The sequence below is a fragment of the Bos indicus genome, chromosome 16, assembly GCF_029378745.1.
Source record: "Bos indicus isolate NIAB-ARS_2022 breed Sahiwal x Tharparkar chromosome 16, NIAB-ARS_B.indTharparkar_mat_pri_1.0, whole genome shotgun sequence".
NCBI lineage: Eukaryota > Metazoa > Chordata > Mammalia > Artiodactyla > Bovidae > Bos > Bos indicus.
The window spans coordinates 44468880-44480904 of record NC_091775.1 but is presented as its reverse complement, the minus strand read 5'-3'; the positions used below and the strand labels follow the sequence as shown (position 1 = coordinate 44480904).

Genomic DNA, 12025 nt, shown 5'->3' with positions numbered 1-12025 from the left:
AGATCCTATAAGCCATATTCAGCCAAAATGAATAAATAATGACAGAAAATGTAAATACTCAGCATCAGGGGACATTGAAAAAAATTCAAGTATAAGCAATCAAAAGAATGACAGGGAACCATTAAAATAAGTGAGATAGTTATAAATGACCTCAAACAGGAACTTAATCTCTCTGTGCCTCAGTTTACTCACCTGCAAACTGTGGACAATAACAGTATTTAGTTCATAAAGTTGTTGTGAAAAATAAATGTGTCAACGTAAGTAAAGCACTTTTAACAATACCCAGCACACAGGAAGTGAAGAGGTATTAGCCAGACAACAGCAATGGTGATGACAGTGGAATGGAATGTTGGGTTCCAATATTTAGTGTGAAATGAAAAAGATAAGGTTAGTATTACAGTGTGGGGGAAAAAACAGTGCAAATCAGGCGTGTGTGCGGCCAGTGTGTACCTTATGCAGTTGTACATGTAGGAGTCTCTTGTTAAGATGAACAAGACAGCCACTAACAGACATCTTTTTCAAGGTATCTCTATCACCAATTAGCCTTTTGAGTTCTGTACTATGTATATATTACCTTCTCAAAAAAAAAAAAAAAAGGTGTTCTTTTTAAGGAAGTGAAACGGGGTCAGAAGAGGAGAATAAATGAAAGATCTCCCTCCAGGCGGCCCAGTGCCATGGCTGATGTTGAGCATTTAAGCTCTGCCACCACCACTGCTCACAGGCCGTGAGACCCCTTTCTCTTCCTTGGAGACAGGAAGCCAGGGTGGACAGCCAGCACTCAGAGCAGAGGTTAAAATGATGGGCATGTACCATTTCTCAGGTGGCAGCGGGCAGCTTCCCCCAGGGAGGGATGAAGGACTCTGCTCCACCATGTCCCACTGTAATCTTCAGGGAAGTAGAGCCGGGGCCCTGGAGAAACCCCACCACCACCTCAAGCCAGCTTACTAGCCTGTAGGTCCCACTCTGTTCCCCCTACAAATTACCAGCACCCCATCTTCCGGCCACTTCAGCGACTGGCCATAGAGCACATGCTGAGGAACGGTGTTCCCACAGGTCTGAAATTATAGCCTAGTGGGCCTGAGCATGGCGATTTCTCTATCACCTTCTGTTCCTTCCTTAGTAAGACTGGATCAGGGGCTCAGAACTATCACCTTGTCTTTAAAATCTCTGGATCATGTTGATAGCACCTATGGTTCTGTGTATTTAAATCACATTCCTCCATTCCCCACTCCCTCCTGCATGAGAAACACAAAATTTTAAATGGAAAATCATTCAGATGTCCTCTCCCTGGAGAGAATGGAAGAAACCTAGAGGGTCCAAAACCCGTTTTAGTTCACATTCCTGTGCAGAACACCATTCTGCAAGGACAAGGGTCAGGATGGATCTGTCAGAAGCCAGGGCTGCCTGGGGCGGGGGCCTGGGAGGCCTTGGTCTGGGCAGGGAGGTCAAGAATAACCCATCTCCTTGGAAACTGAGCCCCTAGTTCGCCGGGTGGTTTAGCAGGAAGAACAAGAGTGGGGCCCACACTGTGAAAGGTTGTCTGAATCCAAAAGGGACCCGACCCCTGAAGGAAGCACCCCCCCACCCCCGCCACGGCCCCCCACCAACTTGCAGAAGCCAGAACTGAAGAACGCAAAGGTGGTAACTTCATTGTTTGGGAGTTGTTATTCAGTTCAGGGACACGAACCACAGGATTCCAGCAGCAGGAAACATGTGGGCTGGATACTCAGGAGATGCTCAGGCCTGAAAAAGCCTTAATTGGAACTGGTTTCCCAAAGCCTCCCACCCAGCTCTCCATGTGGGAGGGGAGATGGAAGTGGGTCACATTCTCCCAGCTGAACTGGCGTCCCCGTGGGCTCCGACCACACGTGAACAAGTCTGGGGTCACAGAGTGGCCTGGTCTCCTCGCCAGGCCGGCCATTTCCTCCTGCTCAGATGCTGGATGGCTCTGAGGCCCTCTGGACCAAAGGGGCATCTGGTTGGCACCAGAAGGGCAGTGACACTGAGGGGGATGGGGGAACGAACATCGCTCAGGAGCGTGGCCCCATCCTGGGACCTTCCTCGCTCTCTAAATGTGGGCAGGTGCCTCTGCCAGCCTTGAGTCCTCTCTACTCCAGCTCCTGCCCAAGGGTGAGTGGATGAACACTGGGTGCTTTTCTAGGACCTGTTGGGCCTCCCTTGACTGGCTGGGCTCTTTGGAGGGAACGCGAGGCCTGGAGCTGGGCAGACTTGGGGAAGAATGACCCTCCTCTACCCTACTCTACATATACTGACCCCCAGTGGGGCTCACAGACACAGGTGTCCCTGGCTTCATGCCCAGCGCGCTGATGCAGCCAGCCCCACAGCCCACCTGCCGCCATAAGCCTGCATTCCAAAGTTGGTAGAGGGAGGCCTGGAAGGCAGGGAGAGATTCTGGACAGCCAAGGTCTGATGGACTTTTCACAATAATAGGCACTGAGGACTTCCCTGGTTGGCCAGTGGTTGAGACTCTGCCTTGCAATGTAGGGGAAGCGGGTTCAACCCCTCGTTGGGGAACTAAGATCCCATATGCCTTGGAGCAACTAAGCCCGCACGCAACAGTGAAGACCCAGTGCAGCAAAAAAAAAAAAATAATAAAATAAAAGAAAAGAAAGGCACCAGATTGATGGTATCACTCCAAAACAAAAACTCTGGAAAGAGCTCATCACCATGATCACTCCTCCTGACTTGAACCCAAGTGACAAAGGGTTAAGGCTTTAAGAGGAAACTTAGTTCTTACTAACCATGACTGCCAAGGTGCTAATTGTTTCTGCAGATGCCCACACGAGTGCAGCTTTTGTCAAGTGCAACACACAAGGGCTCTAATCTCCTAACTCTTCCCATGCTCTTCTGGGAAGCCAAGCACAACCTCCACCTTAACATCCACCCAGGGCAGGTGCCCTTGGGGCCGATGGGGATATCTGCAAATTATGTCCTGACTGTGCCCCACCACTGCCCCTGAGAGTTCAAGACACTCTCACCAACATGTTCTTGCTTTATTCACACAGCTGCAACTAGATAATAAACCTCTTGGCCCTAGACTAGAAGCTCTGTATGATAAGAACTATTTTTACCCTGTTCTCCACAGTACTCCCAGTGCCTGCCATGGGGCCCGGATAGTAATAAAAGTTTAGTAAATATTTATTAATTGAAAAAGGAGCCATTAGAAGGAAGGAGGAAAAGAAGGACCAGTGGAAGACAGTCATCACGTCTTGCTATCTCGGTGCTCTTGGTTGACATTACAAAGACATCACAGCAGGGATCAGAAATCAAACCCTATAAACCCCTTCTCTGCTCCACCATCAGCAGTCTTCCATCCTGTTACGAGTCACAGTTTACATACCTGCTTACAGAAGCATCTGCAGTACAACATGGACATGAGAAATGGAGAAACACAGACTTCCCTGGTGGCCCAGTGGTTAAGAATCTGCCTACAGAAGACACAGGTCTGATCCCTGGCCTGGGAATATCCCACTTGCCTTAGAGCAACAAAGCCCATGTACCACAGCTACTGAGCCCGCGCTCTGGAGCCTATGAGCCACAACTACCGAGCCTGCTCATCCTAGAGCCGTATGTCCTGTTGTTGCTGTCCTGAGCTCAGCAACAAGAGAAACTACAGCAATGAAAAGCTCGTGTGCCACAGCGAAGAACAGCCCCCGGCTGCCACAACTAGAGAAAGCCCGAGCAGCAGCACAGCCAAAAATAAATAAGTAAATAATTTTTTTTAAATAAGAGTAAGAAATGGAGAAACATTCATGACCTTCAGCCCTTAAGAAACTTCAGAAGGAGGAAAACGATGTTCGGTCCAGCGACATCCACCATGGAAGGACACCTTTCCCTCCAGGGACTGTTGTCTTCCTCCTGAAAAGGCTTTGTGGAGGATCAGGGCATAATCAGTCTTTAACAATCTAGTATAACAGCAGTCAGGGCTCCATGCCCTTTCATAAAAGAAGTTCAAAAGCACTTTGGCTCAAACATCATAATGGCCCTGGGAGCTATGAAGGCACAAGTATCATTATCTACATTTACCACGGAGGAAAGTAAGGCAAACGGAGGTTAATTAGCTTGCCTAAGGTCAGATGAAATGGGGGGAAAAGGCGTAGGATTCAAACTCTGCAGCAGCCTCCAGTGTGCTACCTCTGGCCTCCCCACAATGTCACCCACGCTGGGCTTAAGGAGATGTTTTTTCTTCTCTGTTGTTTCTGCTGAAACGCAGCATCTGATAGGAGGCCCAGAGCTCACACATGAGAGTGCCAACAATTGGGCTTGAGTCTTGACTCTTGTTTTCTGACCACAACTATTGAGCCCGCGCTCTGGAGCCTATGAGCCGCAACTACCGAGCCTGCTCATCCTAGAGCCGTATGTCCTGTTGTTGCTGTCCTGAGCTCAGCAACAAGAGAAACCACCACAATGAAAAGTGTGACCTTAGACAACTTACCTAACCTTTCCAGGCCTCAGCTTCTGAATGTGTAAAACAGTAATAATGCTACTTATCTCAGAAATTAACAGTGAGGACTAAATGAGAAAACATATATAAAATGTCATTATCATTCATTTTCTCATTTTCTAAATGAGTACATATCACTCTCATAATAATAATTTAAAAAAAACCAGTTATATGAGAAAAAGGTGGCACCCACTCCAAGTTTAGTTTCTACAAGGCCACAGATGACATGTGACTGACAAGCAAGTCTCAGTCTGACAATGAAATATACCAGGTCCCTGAGAGGGACTTGCAACACAGAAGTCCTATTTGATTCCTTCTGACTCATGTTGGCCTCTCAAGGTTAGCAGAGCAGATGGTATCTTGGACACTGACAAACAAGTGGATGCCTGAGTAAGGATCTGAAAGGCTGGCCAACTGCCCCCAGTCTCCAGAGGCCAACTCTGGATTCCTGGTGAGCTGAACTCCTGGCTTTAAAACACCATTTGAGTGCTCTGCTGAGCTTCTCAACTCTGCTCAGCCCAGGCTAAAGGCAGCTTTCTAGGTACCACTATACTCCTGGATCAAGTGATGTACAGGACTGTAGATCAAATAACCAAATAGGAGGCGTTCAGAGGTGACAGTGTGGCCTGGTGGTACTCAGCAAGAGACTGGAAGAGAAGTGGGGGATGGTGTGGGAGAGGAAAGCTGCCCAGTCAATCTTGATACACTTCCAACAGAGACACTGTGACATGGAATTTCCTGGTGGTTCAGTGGTTAGGACTGCATTCTCACTGCTGAGGGCCTGGGCTCAATCCCTGGTCAGGGAACTAAGATCCCACAAGCTGAGTGGCACAGCCACAAAAAAAAAAAAAAAGACTGACAAATAGATGTGTGTGGGTCCCTGATGCACATAAGAGCAGCAGGAGAGCTCCAAGGTTACACAGAGTCACGACCACCGTAAGAATCTTTCCCTGATGCAGAGAGAAGTAGAAAACACAGGACTTGCCAGCGTACAGGACAAGATGCTAAGAGCTGGTGATGCTCATTCACTCAACTCAAGAAATGCTTACCCATTACCTACACACTCAGAAGGAAAAGACGGCTTGAGCGAATCTGCAGGACACACAGACATGCACACCTGGACCTTTGTTAACCTAGCTGATGGCTCCCACACCTCCCAGCTATCTAGGCCAGAGACGTGAGAAACTTGATGGGAATAGACGCAACGCTGCTGACTTCCGAAAGCCTTCCAAAAGCAGGGCAAGGAGAGCATGCTCACTGCTCTTCGTAGTGTCTGGCTCTCTCTCCCGGGATGGACCCCCAGGAAAAGTTCCCATGCAGTGACTTCCCCCTATTCAGAATCAAAGGGAAAAATCCAAATTCCTCACCGTGACCACAGATCTAACTTCTGCCAGCTCCTCACTCAGCCCACTCCAGCTTCCTTGGGCTTGTTGCTTCTGTTGCACCTCTGCCCATCAGCTGGGTCTCCACTCAAAATTACTTCCTTAGGGGACTTGCCTGATGATCCAGTGGCTAAGACTCTGTGCTTCCAACGCAGAGTGGCTGAGGCCACGACTAAGAGTTTGCATGCCACAACCAAAGATCCTGCATGCTGCGACCAAGATGCGGTGCAACCAAATAAATAAAAATACATTAAAAAAAAACACCAAAGTTACCTCCTCAGAGCTCACTACAGTTATGACCCAGGCATTCTCCATCTCACTGCTCTCTTTTATTCTCCCTGCATCTCTTTTCACCATCCTGTTTTATTCACATGTGTACTTGCTTACCATCTGTCTCTCCCACTAGAACATGAATTTCATGCATCTTGGTGATCTTGTTCTTGGCTCAGTTCCCAGCATCTACAACAGTGCCTGGCACATAGTAGGTGCTCGATAAGCCATTCAATTTAAGAAATGTTTATGGAGTGCCTACAAACTTTAACAGTAGACCAAAAAAAGACAAAAATCTCTGCCCTAAAAGAGCTTAAATTCTGATGGGAGATAAGAAGTAGATAAATAAATAATGGTGAAATAACAGCTACTGCTTCAACCAAGCCCTTACCAAGGGGCTCAGTGTAGTTCTAAGACTCTAATAGGTATTACTTAATTTAATCCTCCCAACAACTCCATGAAGGAAGTATTAATAGTTTATCAATGGGGAAACTGAGGCATAGAGCAGTTAAGTTACTTGCTGAAGGTCATGAAGCTCATGATGGCAGAACCAAGATCCAAACCCAGATCAGTCCTGTGTCTGGACTAGTCCTGTGTTTAGACCTCGGGCTCTGATTAAGAGCTCTGCTTCATATTTGCTGGGTGTCGAATAACTAGTTGCTCAGCACCCTTAGCAGCTGTTCCCTGTAGGCAGGGCTGGAGTGAGAGCCGACCCATCAAGGAAGGGCTGCCCTGCTCTGTGAGCATGGTGACATGGAGACTGCTGGGCTGACCCCCGTGTTAGACTCTGGATGAAGAGGAAACTGATGAAAGGACATGGACAGGGCTTCCCCGGTGACTCAGTGGTAAAGAATCCACCTGACGATGCAGGAGACACAGGTTCAATCCCTGATCCAGGAAGATTCCCACCTGCTGCAGAGCAACAAAGCCCATGTGCCCCTATTATTGAGGCTGTGCTCTAGACCTGTACTCTGCAACATGAAAAGCCACCAGAATAGAAGCCCAAGCACCACAGCTAGACAGTAGCCCCACTCACTGCAACTAGAGAAAAAGCCAGAGCAGCAAAGAAGACTTAGCACAGCCATAAGTAAATAAACACATTTTTCTTTTTAAATTAAAATAAAACAAAACAAACACAGATAAGGTCAGCATTCCTGGGCTCTGATTTCAGGTGCTGTGAAACACCCAGGCAGGTCCACCAGTACTTGATGAGTGTACTTTGCGGGCGGGATCTAGACACTGTGAGAGATGGAAAGCTGAGTCCAATAGAGACCCTGGCCTTAGAAAGCCTAGGGTAATGCGCCTGCACATGAAGCTGAAAGAGAGGTAGAAAGTGACAGGTGCCATTAGCGAATGTATAGACTGGTATGGGATTGCAAAAGAGTTACTCAGGGGACTAGGTCCAGAGGCTAAAACTCCACGCTCCCAATGCAGGGGGCCCAGGTTCAATCCCTGGTCAGGGAACTAGTTCCCACATGGTGCAACTAAGAGTTCTCATGCCTCAACTAAGAATCTGCATGCTGCAACTGATGATCCCATGTGCAGCAAAGAAGATCCAAGATCCCAGCTGCCACAACGAAGACCTGGCACAGCTAAACAAATAATTTTAAACAATAAATATTAAAAACAACAACAACAAACTCAATCTCTGGGGGCTAGGGGTGCCCAACCGTAAGAGGGGCCTGGCCTACATAACCCCCACGGTCCTCTAGCTCAGATTTGGAGCAACACAGATTTGGAGCGACACAGAGATCCAAGTTTTATTCCGGTTAACGGTTTAAGTTCATGGCCACTGAGTAGTTCTCCCACCCACCGCGAGATCAGTCCCAACCTCTTTGGGTACAGGAGTGGGAGGGCAATCATGCTCTCGTTTAAATAATGCAGCCGGATGTGGGAATGAACTCCAGTGTGTGCTGCCCTCCTCCTCCTTGAAATGGTTTTTAAGCCCACAAACCCTCTTCCCTTCAGGAGGGGGTGATCCATCTGTGAGCATCTTGTCAGAACGTGGAGACCTAGTCACCCTGTTCCCATCAGGAACTCTAGAGTCTAGCATAGTGTCTGGCTCACAACAGGTGTTAAGTACAGTTTGCTGAGCTAAACCGGAGCATAGCCAGGTCTAGAAATTCTCTGCCAGACATCTAAGTCTCAGTCGGTGTTCCCTGAAGTTTCGCTCTCAGTCTCTCCCAGGGGGATCAGACTGGTTTCATCTCTTTACTTCTGCTACCACTACCCTGGTTCAAGCCACCATCATCTTTTGCCCAGCAGTTGCAATGGTCAGTCTCCCAACTAGCATCCTTGCCTCTACCTGCCAGGTTAGTCCCTGCTAACCTGACAGCAGGGACTGCTCAGACACATTTGACACACCAGAGAGGCAGACATGTGGGGTCTAAAAGAGGCTGGGTATCCAGACTTAGGTGTCTTGGTTACCAGGTGCAAGAAAAAGGAAGGTGGTTGGGGTGGGGATGATGGCAATCATCCCTGCTCCTTACAATCCAACCTCCAGATGTTTATCCAGATTTGGATAAAATCCAAAACTTAGATTTTATCACCTCTCTGCTTAATCCTCCAATGATTTCTAACTGCACTTGGGGGGGGGAAAAAACCAAACTGGATCTTCCCACCTTCACAGCACTTACCACTACTAAACTTACTTTGCCCACTTATTTATTTACCCCTTTCTCTGGAGAATGTCAGCTACAGGAGGGCAGGGGCTATGTTTCCAGAATCCAGTGAGTGGAAAGCCACATAGGAAGCGCTCATAACTGAATGGATGAATCTCCATCCCAGGGAGGAGACTTGTATATATGAGGGCCACTCACTCCACCAGGAAACCATGAATGACACATTGGCACCTTTATTTATAATTCAAAATCCTGCTTTAAACCAGGGGGAACTTGGTCTCTCTGGACACTTTAATGGCCCAAGAGATCAGTATCACTTAGAGTCTAAAGCCAGGAACCAGAGCCCAGTAGTTGCAGCAGGGAGCTAAGAGTCAGAACTTAATGACTAACTTTGACTTGGCTCCAGGTCCCTTAGCCACACCCCCATGCCTCAATTTACCCAGAAGTCGGCCAGGCACACTTTCCTAAGTTGTGTGAGTGACAGGAGACAAAGTAATTAACAGTATTAGCATACTTGATCCTCGGACAGGAGGTGACGCAAGCCTCACATCGCGTTATTTGTAAAAGTCTTGATTTGCAGCCAACACAGGCCTCCTGGGCCTTCCCAGGGGCTAACCTGACAACAGGGACTGTTCAGACACGTTCCACACACCAGAGAGCCAGACATGTGGGGCCTAAAAGAGGCTGGGTATCCAGACCTAGGTGTCTTGGTTACCAGGTGCACAGGAAGGTGACTGGGGTGGGGATGATGAGAAGGCAAGAAGTGCAGTTTGGGGCTCCCAGTGGTCAATCTTGCAGGTTCACAGATACATGCCAGCCATACAGGCGAGACATGTGCCTACAACGTGCACCTTCCAGGAACACTCACGGGGGACACGACAGTTCAGCCAGACTAGAGAGAGGAAGAGCGACCCAGGGGCAAGACCTTGGCAGCATTGAGTTTGGGGAAATACGGGGGGCTCTTTACAGAGGGTCAGTCAGGATGCTAGAGCGGGGTGCAGGTGAGGAAAGAGACAAGAAGGCGCGGGACCTGAGGCTGATAGGCGGGGACAACCACGCCGACGCGGTGGGCTGAGCAAGAGTGGATGGCTCGGACACCTGTGGAGGCGACCCCCGGGGGAGGACAGGTTGAGGACGGCTGGATGGTGGTCTGCCGCGGGATCGGGGGCGGGGGCGGCGAGCGGCAGGAGGCAGCGGCGGCCAGGCGGGGCAGGAAACCCGGCCCAGACCAGGGCTCCGCGCCGGTGGTCCGGCCGGTGGGTCCCAGTCGGGTCGGGGGCGCAGTCCGCGGCCCCTCCCCGGGAGACAAAGGGCTGGCTGCTCCCCGAGCCCCGGAGCGGCGCGGGCCCGGGCGCTGCGGGTGCGGGCCGGCCTCGGCGCTTACCTGGGCCGCCCGACCCGGCCAGGCGGGCGGGGGCTGCGGGTCCGAGAGCGGCGCGCGGCGGCCTGTTCCGGGACGCGCACAGCCCGAGCAGCCGCAACGGCAGCAGCGGCAGCGGCAGCAGCGGGAGCGGCCGCCTCAGCCTCCGCCTCCCTCTCCGTGAGTCACCGCGGCGGGGAGGGAAGGAGGCGCCAGGCCGCCAGGGGAGGGACCGGCGGAGAGGGCGGCATCTGGCTCCGCGCGGGCCACGGAGGCGCGGTCACGGCAACGCCCGGGGGTGGAGGGCGGCAGAGGGCCGGCGTAGGGGCGCGGTCTGAAGATGTAATGGGCACGGCCTGGAATTCTCAGTGGCTCTCATTGGTTAAGTGGGCCAGGGGGGCGGAGCTCTCAGCTGAGAGGTGGGTACTGCGGAGCGCTCAGGCACGCTCACTGGGCCCTTTGGGGGTGGGCGGGGCAAGTGGCCCCGGGGCGGAGCCACGAGATGGGCGGGTGGAACCCGGTTGCGGGTAGGGCCTAGAGGCTCTCAGAGCAAAGGGGTGGAGCTGGTCGGGGGTTGGCAAAGGAGGAGGGGCGGGGGCTTCGAGGGGGAGGCAGCCTAAGGGCGGAGCCCGGGCTAAGGATGGAGCCGGCGTTGCGGTAAAGCAGCTCTGCTTGTCCCTAGCTGCTCCAGAAGCACAGTGATCCCGTAAAAATAATGGCCTCTCCCACACATGCGTCTGGGTTTAAAAATGGGAGCGGCCACACGAGGCGGAATCCTTAGCAAGACCCGTTTACTCAGGACCCCTGAAAAATCTGAAATGGACAAGGTCGCAAAACATTTAGAGGCGTGGTCTTCCTGGGTCTTGGAACTGGATATATTGCTACCTTTGAAGCAGTTGGGCCCACTCTTGAACTGGGGGCCTGTCTAACCTGGATCCACCGAACCCGGAGAGCCTAGGGATGGGCCTCTGTGGGTCCGTTAAACTTAGAATATCGTCTGTATTGATAGTGAATGCATTGGAGGGGGCGAGTAGAGAAGGTTGCCCTTGGTTAAAATGTTGCTATAGAAAGTCTGACTCAATCTGCTCTGGAGAGAGTATAAACAGCCTCCTTTAGGCAAAATGCGAATTGCTCTGAACACCCAGCTTCCCTTTTAAAGGGACGCGTGTCTTCAAGCGTGCTCTCACTTTCAACATTTAACTTAACAATTGCGTCGTGTGACACTAACCACAGTTTTAGAGGCCTTACTGTGCCGCTTTCCCCAGCCTTCCTGCTCCTTTTCTGTCCCATCCTCTTCCACTTCCCTCATTTTTCTTCCCCTTCCCAATGCAAGAAGGATACAAGATACTTTTTTTTTCTGTTATATTCTCTAATGTCCGTATTACTTTCGATTTAATAACTTTTTTTACTTACAATTGAATATTTTATCAAAATCATGAGATTATGAACTTTTAAAGGCCAGAAATAGGTCAACAGTGTTTGTATCTCCCTCAGCATCCAGACTACCATGCCCATAACAAGAGCTAAACCAATATTTCTTTATACAGTTACTAGCTGATTCTTCAAGTTTCACAGAGCTTACCAATATAAGAAATTTACACATTCAAATTATTTTCATGTAAATATTGATGTTTAAACAAATGAATTAAAAGTAAACAACTTGCTTGGTTATTCAAGACAATGTATAAATTCTATTTCAGAAAAAGGTACATGCTTAAGGATAAATGTGGAAAACGAATGTATTAAAAAAATGTGTCACTGTGAAATAATGGAAGCTTTTTCAAAATTTTCATAAATATAGTTTATTCTTCAAAATTACAGTAAGTTCATCAACATAGTCAGGCCTTCATCCCATCAGCTCAGAGTTGGAAAACTCTGCATCTCTAGATAGTAGGATTACTTCAGAATTAACTCAGCCTCTCCCCAT

General features: G+C 49.6%; 1 protein-coding gene across 6 annotated transcripts in view; it reads right to left on the bottom strand.

Moving 5' to 3' along the window:
* The window catches only part of CTNNBIP1 (catenin beta interacting protein 1), a 47116-nt gene extending 36721 nt beyond the window's left edge, over nt 1-10395 (bottom strand). For 5 of the 6 annotated variants that reach the window (XM_070768242.1, XM_070768243.1, XM_070768241.1 and 2 more), the window contains exon 1: nt 10123-10395. The gene's annotated coding sequence lies outside the window, so the exon portion shown is untranslated. The remainder of the gene's footprint in view (nt 1-10122) is intronic. The other variant, XM_070768246.1, reaches the window with a different exon arrangement.
* Between the last annotated feature and the right edge of the window lie 1630 nt (nt 10396-12025).